This window comes from Berghia stephanieae, chromosome 1, assembly GCF_034508935.2.
Source record: "Berghia stephanieae isolate SIO BIC M18660-M18661 chromosome 1, UCSD_Bste_1.3, whole genome shotgun sequence".
NCBI lineage: Eukaryota > Metazoa > Mollusca > Gastropoda > Nudibranchia > Aeolidiidae > Berghia > Berghia stephanieae.
In genome coordinates, this window is record NC_088360.1 from 125,791,109 (window position 1) to 125,803,714 (window position 12,606).

The window sequence follows — 12,606 nt, forward strand, 5'->3', positions numbered from 1 at the left end:
GAAACAGTCAAATGCATATTTTTGGGAGATGATATTTTTTGTCTTGTAAATCATCTCTCTGTTATGCATTGTATTAATTTTTGTGTTATAATATATATAATAATGTGTAAACATGTGAGTGTATTCCTCTTAGTGGAGACCTGTGCTTGTGTCTGGATGAGACTTTTAGGTGATCTCAAACTAAGTACACTGATAGTGTGCTCTTGTAATCTACACCTGTTTCCTATTTGAATCAATTCCCCTTTGTCTTACTTTTTCTTGGGTGTTTTAATTGTTATCCTTGAACTTTTTACTATCCCATTTTCTTCCTTTTTACTGGCGCTTATATGACCTTTGTGTGTTGCATGCGCCGTAATAACCTCAAAAACAAAACAAACAATATTTTGACATACTGATGAAAGAATTGCATCACAACACCTGGCGACATTATGCACTTTATTTTCAATCGTCCATGTAAAAATTGTGAGTGATGCTCATGATCTGTAGGCTATTTGCATCAAGTGATTGACAAGTACTAAGGTAGCTATGGGTCGTCGAATCGCGGTTGATCTTAAGGGCGAAATATACTTTACTTCACATTTCGACGTGTCTTTGGGTAAGGCATTTAACACACGTTAGTTACCCCCACTCGACCCAGGTGTGAATGTGTACCTAGCTATATTGACGGATATTGTAAGAGACTTAGTACAAAAAAGGGCGATCGGCACTTTATGAAATGGAAATGTGGTTCCTTATGGCTTGCTGGGGAATAAATGAAGCATTGTGAAGTGCATTGAGGATAGTGGATCAATGGAAATCCGCTATAAAAATGTTCACATTTATAATTAGAGCAAGATTATCTAAATCTAAGATCCATCGAACTTCTGAACCCAAACGACCAACATTGTATCATAGAGCTACGTTGACACTTGCGAGTTTGTTGTGATAATTTTCCAAAACTATTACTCAATTTCCAATACATACAGGTCGCCGAATCTAATAAGATCAACTCATTCGAATAATATGAATAACAAAAGTGTCGGTGAACGTTGAGCTTGAGTCAGCTTAACCTCACCAGTGGGAGTTGTGAGTCACAATTAGGTCGAGCGATCGGACTAAGGGCTAACCCACACTGGAGACTGACTCTGACGACCCGGTACTGTCGTCCTCTCTCGTTTTCCGGATAAAGACGTCGGGCACGGAGAAAATACTAAGAATAAAGAGAAGAGCCGATATACCTACCCATACAAAGCAACCGACGCCCTCTGCCGTTCTTTAGGTGCTTGGTCTCGCGGCTCTTCTCTTTATCCTGAGTATTTTGTCCGTGCCCGACGACGACAGTGCCGGGTCGTCGGAGACAGTCTCCTGTGTGGGCTAGTTCTAAGGCTGTAAACTGAGTACTCATTTCATCCCGTGATCGTGAATAACCAGTGTGTCATTAGACGCCGCTATGCATTTCTGCAATTTAACTCACAACAAACACAGCAAACAAAACCACGTGTAACCTAAAACGATTATAGATAGTTCGAAGTTGACGTCACTCAGGTCTTTGTTATTGTTTTTTGCCATCCGCGTTTATGAGTAATTCTCACTAAACTGTATTAACCAAACTATAAACGTTCATGGTTACACACAGTTTTGTGTGTTGGTCCGTGAACCTTCCGGGTGGCAATGTTGTGAGCTTCTTAGCCAAGTGCATACTATCTATACGAGTATTGCAATACAAACATTTATTTAGTGAGAACTGATCATCCAGGTGTTCTAAACACAATAACAAAGAAACTCCGTGCGTTGTTTCACTTTGTTGGTTAGAAACTGAAACAAATTTTAATTCCGATTAAACGTTCGCGCTCGGTTCCTGTTCGGTTCGGCAACTAAAAACGAGTGAGTTGCACTCACTTTTTTTGTTTTTTTCTAATGGGTTTTTTTTTCGAGGGGGGATGGGGGGAAGGAGTAAAATTTATTTCCTTGTAAATCATCCATCGGGTTTGTATATCAAGATTTATTCATAAGCTACTGAATATCAAAAATAATATGGAAAGATCCTTCATTTTAATTTACGAAGACAGGTTGAATGAGACACTAAAGACGAAATGACATGAGAGGATGGCGTTGTTAAGGCGAATAAACAAAACGATAATGGAACAGGAAATAGACTGCTCCGAATTCAAGGCACCGTACATTTGAGTGAATCCCTTTTGGCAGGGATTCTGTACTTGCATCTGGATTGAACTTATGGTTGATCTCCCCTTATGCCTTTGAATGAGACCTGTTTTGTCTTCTGTATAAATCTTCCTTGGTTCCTTCTAAACCTTTCTTGTAAGAGCATCTAAACACTATCTTTTAACTGGGCGGGGTTCTTTGACCTCCCATGGTGGGCAGGAGGTCACGCTGTGTCTTCTATTCCCTTATATCTGTTTTCCGAGTTGCTTTCTGTTTTTGTCCTGGCTGGTGTCTTTGACTAGGAGGGAAATCGTCAAATGTGTAGTTATAATTTTGGGAGATTTTTTTTTTTTCATGCTTAATCATCTCTCTGTTACGTACATATTGTTAGTTATGTATACTGTAAACATTTGAGTGTGTTCTTCTTAGTGAGATCCTGTGCTAGTGTCTGGATGTAAGTATATTGATAGTATGCTCTTGGAATTTACATCTGTTCCCTATTTGAACTAAGTCTCCTTCGTCTTACTTTTTCTTGGGTGCCTTGTAAATCTAAAATATTTTGACTATTTCATTTTCTTCTTTTTACTGGCGCTGATACGATCTAGATGTGTCGCAAGCGCCGTAAAACCGTTGTTAAAAGCAAACAACTAATCTTTTGACTGCCCCATCACCTTCCTTTTCACAATCTACAAGTGGCATCAACTCTTTTTTAAAATTGCACAGTTGTATCTCCTTGCAGCCAGTAAATGCTTGGTTTCCATCACACTAAGGAATGTTGGCTGTGCCTTTTCGTTAACTGGAAATTGTAGCTATTCCGTCTCTTTGATTATAATTTATTTCCAGTCAAAGACAAAGCCTGGCAAACATTCCTTTATTCCACATATACCATTGGCACACGCCAAACAGACAAATTGGTCAATCCCTTAGTTTTAGAGTATTTATCACAATATTTTGCTGGGTGGGCAGAGAGGCACTTGCTGTCTTCTATCCCCCTATATCTGTTTCCCAACAGGCTTTCTGTCTTTGTCTTGGTTTGAGATTAATTGGTTTTGTCCCGGCCCTGGCTGGGAGGGAAACAGTCAAATGCATATTTTTGGGAGATGATATTTTTTGTCTTGTAAATCATCTCTCTGTTATGCATTGTATTAATTTTTGTGTTATAATATATATAATAATGTGTAAACATGTGAGTGTATTCCTCTTAGTGGAGACCTGTGCTTGTGTCTGGATGAGACTTTTAGGTGATCTCAAACTAAGTACACTGATAGTGTGCTCTTGTAATCTACACCTGTTTCCTATTTGAATCAATTCCCCTTTGTCTTACTTTTTCTTGGGTGTTTTAATTGTTATCCTTGAACTTTTTACTATCCCATTTTCTTCCTTTTTACTGGCGCTTATATGACCTTTGTGTGTTGCATGCGCCGTAATAACCTCAAAAACAAAACAAACAATATTTTGACATACTGATGAAAGAATTGCATCACAACACCTGGCGACATTATGCACTTTATTTTCAATCGTCCATGTAAAAATTGTGAGTGATGCTCATGATCTGTAGGCTATTTGCATCAAGTGATTGACAAGTACTAAGGTAGCTATGGGTCGTCGAATCGCGGTTGATCTTAAGGGCGAAATATACTTTACTTCACATTTCGACGTGTCTTTGGGTAAGGCATTTAACACACGTTAGTTACCCCCACTCGACCCAGGTGTGAATGTGTACCTAGCTATATTGACGGATATTGTAAGAGACTTAGTACAAAAAAGGGCGATCGGCACTTTATGAAATGGAAATGTGGTTCCTTATGGCTTGCTGGGGGAATAAATGAAGCATTGTGAAGTGCATTGAGGATAGTGGATCAATGGAAATCCGCTATAAAAATGTTCACATTTATAATTAGAGCAAGATTATCTAAATCTAAGATCCATCGAACTTCTGAACCCAAACGACCAACATTGTATCATAGAGCTACGTTGACACTTGCGAGTTTGTTGTGATAATTTTCCAAAACTATTACTCAATTTCCAATACATACAGGGCGCCGAATCTAATAAGATCAACTCATTCGAATAATATGAATAACAAAAGTGTCGGTGAACGTTGAGCTTGAGTCAGCTTAACCTCACCAGTGGGAGTTGTGAGTCACAATTAGGTCGAGCGATCGGACTAAGGGCTAACCCACACTGGAGACTGACTCTGACGACCCGGTACTGTCGTCCTCTCTCGTTTTCCGGATAAAGACGTCGGGCACGGAGAAAATACTAAGAATAAAGAGAAGAGCCGATATACCTACCCATACAAAGCAACCGACGCCCTCTGCCGTTCTTTAGGTGCTTGGTCTCGCGGCTCTTCTCTTTATCCTGAGTATTTTGTCCGTGCCCGACGACGACAGTGCCGGGTCGTCGGAGACAGTCTCCTGTGTGGGCTAGTTCTAAGGCTGTAAACTGAGTACTCATTTCATCCCGTGATCGTGAATAACCAGTGTGTCATTAGACGCCGCTATGCATTTCTGCAATTTAACTCACAACAAACACAGCAAACAAAACCACGTGTAACCTAAAACGATTATAGATAGTTCGAAGTTGACGTCACTCAGGTCTTTGTTATTGTTTTTTGCCATCCGCGTTTATGAGTAATTCTCACTAAACTGTATTAACCAAACTATAAACGTTCATGGTTACACACAGTTTTGTGTGTTGGTCCGTGAACCTTCCGGGTGGCAATGTTGTGAGCTTCTTAGCCAAGTGCATACTATCTATACGAGTATTGCAATACAAACATTTATTTAGTGAGAACTGATCATCCAGGTGTTCTAAACACAATAACAAAGAAACTCCGTGCGTTGTTTCACTTTGTTGGTTAGAAACTGAAACAAATTTTAATTCCGATTAAACGTTCGCGCTCGGTTCCTGTTCGGTTCGGCAACTAAAAACGAGTGAGTTGCACTCACTTTGATAAAAACAAGAGATCGACTGAGAGGAAAGGTCAAATGGAGGGCAAGACGGACCGGAAAGGAAAATGAATGCACTTCGGGTGCAGCCGAATAAACCCACACTCCCCTTTCCATCACTGACGCACTAAACGTTTTGATGTTGTGAGTTATGTCATTCTTTTTTCTTTGTTAATCAAAATTGTTAACAACTGACAAAGAGAATACGGTTGTTGTTTGCTGTTTTGTTTTGTTTTTGTTGTTTTGTTTGTTTTTATTTTTGGTGTTTTTCTTTTGTTTTTTGTTTGTTTTTGTTTTTTTTTTTTGGGGGGGGGGAGTTGTTTGTTGTTGTTGTTTGTTTGTTTTTCTTTTTTCTTTTGTTTTTTTTTTTGTTGTTTTTAATGGAATAGTGAGCTCATAATATAACCAAATGCAATGTATGTCATGTCACTTATAAATGAGGGCCATGGAGAGTCTAGTGGTTGTGAGGGTGATGAGAAACTAGATGAATCACAACGGTAGAAAACTCAAATTGTTTCCATGTCTGACGTTTTGTCCTCGGTTACGCCATGTAATATTATCTTGACACATCTTGGGTCGCGCAGTCTTTTAGGGGATTTATAAGAGTGAAAATAACATTGTTTTCTGTGTTACCTGAGTGGATGAAAAATGCAGCTTTGCTCAGGGCATAAACATGGTTCACCCCGTTGAAATGCACTATGGAAATGTATCCATTCATTTCACAAGGATTAAACTTCTCTGTGTTGTCAAACAAACTTGAGCTTTCATCAAGCGCAATATCTATTTAATGGGTTCAAACGGGTTCCAAGCCAACAGCAACACTTAACCAACAGGACGAGACACGACGCCTATAAAGGGCGCTATAATAATCCTTTTTCGACAGAGGCAACGCTGTTACAGTCCCGGTGCTCATTTTGCGCCCCAGTGCAGTGGGAGAATGCGAGTAAAGACAGTAGGTAAAGGATTTAACCTTGCACCGCTCACAGGATGACTGACACGAACCAAGGAGCCGATTGTCATACCACTACCACGATATAGTTAGTCGCAATGGATCACATTCTTAAGGATATGCATCATCCTTATTTTCTTCTTTAGTGAATGTATGGTCTAATGACCCCCCCCCCCCCCCCACTGCTAAGCCCCAGTGAAGACCTGATAAGATGAACTTTTATATAGTGCAATATCCACTAAATGTGCTCAAAGAGCTTTACAATGGGCCCGAGCGAACAGCAAGACTTATGAACATGTAGAAAGAGATATGACGCCTAGTAGCTGGTATTAAAATTATTTTCCAGCAGATACCACTATTAATGGTACTTATTTAACACATGAGTACGGTGAGAGAATGTGAGTAAAGAGTAATTTCCAAGGACTCGGAACTAAGCATTAAGCGCCACTAAGACTCAGAGCGGGACTCGAATCCATGACCTTCCGATCCGAAAGCGAGTGTCATACCAGAAGAAGGGATAGCCTTAAAATGAAAAAGAAAAGATTAAAAATACCAGATAACACTCCTAAGGGTTGTTTACGATATAGTTGGCAAAAGTGATGAATAGTCAAGTTAAAAAGGACGTCGAGGTTTTAATCTAGGTCAGATAATCTAGATCATGCCAAGTTAAAGGAAAAGGAAAATAAAATCAAAAAGGAAGAAAGAAAGCAAGACTAAAAAATTAGATTTCCCCCGTTCACCTCGAATTACAGTATGTAATATAGTTTCTACGATTATTGATTATTATACCTTATTTTTAAACCAGTTAACTGCCGTACTCTGGGAAAACTCGTATTTACAAATTTGGCCAGAAAACTCGTCCTTTAAATTACCTTTATCTTGGCAAAACACTCAAACCTGGGACTTCGCGAAGCTTTAGTTGCCTCTTACAACTGTTCGTGAATAATTGTTTAATATTATGATATTTTTAATATTATGATATTAGTTATATATGAAATGTTAATGGCAATAATATATGGTATCGGTTCAAGATGTTATCTAGATTGAAAAAAGTAAACAATGATTTCTTTAACAGCTGTATAAGATTTGCTTCGTGAATATATAATACTGTTTATAAATAGACAAAGAAGAGTTGAAGGGGCAAGAATGGTGAGAGAGAGAGAGAGAGTGTGTGCCTGTGTGTGTGCGTGCGTGTGTGTGTGTGTGTGTGTGTGTGTGTGTGTGTGTGTGTGCTCGTTGTTACTGCGATCCTGTTATAAAATATTAGGTTAAAGGTTGCAAGAAAACGAAGTAGGTATAAATTATATTATGTCAATGAAGGTACGTCCTGGTTTCTGGTAAAGAGACAGTATGAAGGCATGATTTTCTTCGTTGTGTGTTTGTCTTCTTCGATGAAACACTAACTTACCTGGCTGAGGTGCAATTGTGTAACTAACGGCAGTGTAGAATATAAGTAACCATAACTGCTATATAGGGTAGTTGACTCCATTAATGATGTTATCATCATCGTTGTCGTCGTTGTTTTAATTGTAATAATAATAATAATAATAATAATAATAATAATAATAATAATAATAATGATAATAATAATAATAATAATAATAATAATAATAATAATAACAATAATAATAATAATAATAATAATAATAATAATAATAATAATAATAATAATAATCATCATAATAATAATAATAATAATAATAATAATAATAGTAGTAGTAGTAGTAGTAGTAGTAGTAGTAGTAGTAGTAGTAGTAGTAGTAGTAGTAGTAGTAGTAATAGTAGTGGTAGTAATAGTAATAATGATAATAATAATAATAATAATAATAATAATAATAATAATAAAAGATGATGCATAATCATCATCATCATCATCATCATCATCATCATCATCATCATCATCATGACCGGAAGAAGAAGAAGAAGAAGAAGAAGAAGAAGAAGAAGAAGGAGGAGGAGGAGGAGGAGGAGGAGGAGGAGGAGGAGGAGGAGGAGAAGAAGAAGAAGAGGAGGAGGAGGAGGAGGAGGAGGAGGAGGAGGAGGAGAAAAAGAAGAAGAAGAAGATCTCTTTTTTTCATTGTCTCTCTAGCTAGTTGTGTTGTTCCAATCCTGTGATCGAATGTGGAGGAGTTGGGGCAAAGCATCGTGACCCGATCCACAGTTCACGCTCCAAGCGAATGCACAGTTTGTACGATGAAACTCAAACACCACGATCTTGGGTAATAATAAATTATATTATGGAATGTTAATAAACAACCTGCTGCCTCTTGCGAGGACTTTGGAACCGCACCGCGATCGTCGAAGTAGATACGTCAATCCGTAATATGGACAATATGACGTGTTTGCCTCGGTGTTCCTTGGTCTTTGAATTTTGAAAATAGGTCATGTGGTTGTAAACGCTAAAAGTTGTTATATATTTCAACTCACCATATTTTTTCCTTTAGTGTCCCCTTCTCACCCCCCCCCCCCCCCCAACCACCCCCATTCCTCCTCCACCCAGCCCTTCTTTCAACTTCTCACCTTCTTCACATTTTCCACCACATTTATTCTAATCTTTGCGGTTGATTCATTTATTATTTTTTTCTTTCTGAAAAAAAAAAAAAATAGAAACCCGCGAGACGTTTAATTTGATAAAATTTGATAATCCCATATTCAATATAAGTTGTTTGAAACAGGGCACAATAATTATTCAGTTTATCTATTTATCCATTTACTTATTTATCAATTCACTTAATTATCTATTCATTTATTTATTTATATATATTTATTAATTTTTATATTTCGTTAACTTGACTATTAGTCTATTTGTTTAATTTAGATCAAAGTGAGATCGTGACAGTTATTTCACCGTGTGATATTAATATATAGATTTATACATATTATGCCAAACTGCACTGAAGAAACATAACGTTTGCAAATTTCACTATATATAGATAGTATGCAGATGACGTCACTCAGGCCTTTGTTATTGTTTTTGCCATCCGCGTTTGTGAGTTGTTCTCACTAAACTGTATTAACCAGACTATAGATAGAATGCGCTTGGCCAAGGAGTTCACAACATTGCCATCCGGAAGTATAACGGACCAACACACAAACTCTGTGTAACCATGAACTTTTATAGTCTGGTTAATACAGTTTAGTGAGAACAACTCACAAACGCGGATGGCAAAAACAATAACAAAGGCCTGAGTGACGTCATCTGCATACTATCTATAAAAGTTCATGGTTACACAGAGTTTGTGTGTTGGTCCGTTATACTTCCGGATGGCAATGTTGTGAACTCCTTGGCCAAGCGCATTCTATATATACACGACAGACACACACACACACACACACACACACACACACACATTTTATATCCTGCATATTGTGCTCCCGCGTGCGTGTGTATTTGTGTGTGTGTGTGTGTGTGTGAGTATAGATTAGTCTCCCATAATATTATAATACAATATGCTGTTTAACGAACCAGCCGATTTTCGCACCACACTGATCATAGTTTAAGCCAGCTGTATGACAACATAGTCAATATATCACGTAGCCGACTGCTCAATGAGTGGACGAGATACCGTGCTGATATCAATGTCGGTCACCAGCCCTTCTGCAGTGATGCAATCTTGGTTTCTTACCAAACTGACCACAAGCAACAACCAAGTCAAGGCCAATGCTATCGCAAGACTTTCGACCGTAGGAGACTTCAATTATACAACTCGGTTGCATTATGAAAATGGATAATGGGAGCGATCTATATAAACTTTCGATGTGCTCGAGATCATTGGTCACATTGCAAAATGTGCTAAAAGTGACCCACATAGTGAAAAGTACTCACAGCTTTCGAAATATCTAACATCACGATTGGCCATTTTTTTCTGTTTGACACATACGTATGTTTACAACTTTCATGAACAAAGCAGCGTGTTTACATTTTAAAAGAAATATCCAATCGTTAGACAGCAACAAATCATGTGATTGATGACTTGGTTGCACGAAAACCTGAATATAGATCGCTCCCATTGAGTGGTTTTATTAAAATTTCATAGAATACAGTTTGGATTTACATCTTCCTATGACTGACTCCCTCTCTCTCTCTCTCTCTCTCAACCTCTCTCTCTCTCTCTCTCTCAACCTCTCTCTCTCTCTCTCAACCTCTCTCTCTCTCTCAACCTCTCTCTCTCTCTCTCAACCTCTCTCTCTATTTCTCTATTATCTATACACACACACACACACACACACACACACACACTCACCATTTCTTTATCTATCTATCATGCAGTCTATTTATCTATCTATCTATTTATATATCTCTGTCTCTCTCCCTCTCTCTCTCACTCTCTCTCTCTCTCAACCTCTCTCTCAACCCCTCTCTCTCTCTCTCAACCTCTCTCTCTCTCTCTTTCTCTATCTATCTATCTACACACACACATACACACACACACACACACTCACCCTTTCTTTATCTATCTATTTATATATCTATTACCTATCTATTTATTTATCTATCTATCAGTCTCTTTATCTATCTATCTATTTATATATCTCTGTCTCTCTCCCTCTCTCTCTCTCTCTCTCTCTCTCTGTCTCTCTCTCTCTCTCCTCTCTACTGTGTGTGTGTGTGTGTGTGTGTGTGTGTGTGTGTGTGTGTACTCCCTTTTCTCTCTTTTTCTTTTCTCTGTTTTTTTCTCTCAACTAACTGCCTGCCGTCCAGTGCTGAAGGTAACAACCGTTTATTTGGTTTCATTGTTTTATTTTGGTTCTACAAGAGCAAACTGAAAAATCTTGACGCCGGTCTTGTATAATATTCAAAGGATATTCAAAACATTGATACGGAAATGACAAGGTATCAAAACACAGCTTTATTTAAGTCCTTTCCGTTTATCAAGTTAAATATCAGCCTAGACACCGTTGCCATTCACACTGAGCCACCATAGATGTACCAATTATTGCATCACGTCGAAGAGGAACTCGCATCGACATCGACACCAACGTCTGCACTTTGCCATCAGTGCCAATCTTTGCATCCTTGGGGTGTCTCTTAAATTGTAAAAAAAAATGTATTAAAAATGAGCATGTACATAGATAGTTTTATTCAACTATCATTAATATGTAAAAACTAAAAACATTAGCTTTGATACTACGCCTATAATTTGTCTCAGAAAAATGTAATAAATAGGTATGGGGTAAAAGTAACCTGGGTAAACTACGGATACAGTCGGTGTTAGAGTTGAGTGAGTTAATGTGATCATACGTTTGTGTGAGCATTCTCCGTGTCCAACGATTTATCCAACTCTTCCTTATTACGTCGTTGATATGAACGTTGTAGTGAGAAATTCTCGCCGCAGCTGAAATTTTCAACGCAGTTGTGAATAAGTGTCTATCTATGATTTTGGTTATTTTGATGCTAGTTGGAAGCAATAAATGGAAGTATATTACTGAGTTCTGTTTTTATTACTATTATTATTATTATTATTATTGTTATTATTATTATTATTATTATTATTATTATTATTATTATTATTATTATTATTATTATTATTATTATTATTATTATTATTATTATTATTATTATTATTATTATTATTATTTTAGCCATAGATGATTACTGTGGCGGGGTATTTTGCTTCGAAGTGGGTTCGAGTCCAAACGATAAGCTCAATGGTCTGGGTTCAAACCTTTTATGCGCGCTATGGCTATCGCTGCAGCTGTGCCACTCAACCTACACCACAAACGGCTCACGTTTAATCTAGGGGTGATTAAGAATAGCCTTAGGATCCCTTATAACTGACTGTAATAATAACAAGTGAGTCAAGGCAATAGTAACAACCAATGCAAAATAACAGTTCTTTTCATAATGAGTGAAAGGTAAAATGCAGATTATGGTTTATGTATAATTGACAAGTTAATTACTATTCCTGTATTTATTTAATCTCAGGAAGAATGGCTCTGGTGTATTATATATTTATTCATTTATTTTAATCATATGCGTCTCTGGGTTTTGATTTGAAAATGGTATAAACCCGTTTGGCTTATCTTTAATCCAGCCGGCTTGCTTGATTAGTAACCCTAGGCATTATTTTTGTGTGTCTGATTTCTTCGACCGACATGCTGGAATAAGAGTTCTTTCAAATAAAATAAAATGAAATCAAGGAATAGCAGCAAAACAAAATTTGGTGACGTAATAGAAGAAGAAATAACGCACATCGGAAATATTCAATAGGTGCCAATACTTTTCAGTCAAGCCTAGTATTTTACATGAATCCTCTTACTAATCAATTTTGTCATTTTAATCAATAAGAGCGAAATTGATAGCTGTTCTACAGACTTGATGATGCTATTATTATAATCTGATCACGCCCCTGAACACATACGATTATGTAATAACCAACACTTTCCGCCTTGGTTTTAATTGTCAATAAATACTTGGCATTGTTAATATCAGTTATTGGTATTTAAATTTAACTCAATAAGCGCCTTAACTCAGGACCTTTTTGAACCGATTCTAACAGATTGTCATGTGTTTATTTATTGTGTTTCTTGGCATAATATACATGTGACCCATTGTTTCAAAAC

General features: G+C 37.4%; 1 long non-coding RNA gene across 1 annotated transcript in view; it reads right to left on the bottom strand.

Moving 5' to 3' along the window:
• Positions 1–10,896: 10,896 nt before the first annotated feature.
• The window catches only part of LOC144965398 (uncharacterized), a 4,529-nt gene continuing 2,819 nt past the window's right edge, over positions 10,897–12,606 (bottom strand). The window contains exon 2 of the long non-coding RNA XR_013644012.1: positions 10,897–11,070. This is a non-coding gene — a long non-coding RNA (uncharacterized LOC144965398). The remainder of the gene's footprint in view (positions 11,071–12,606) is intronic.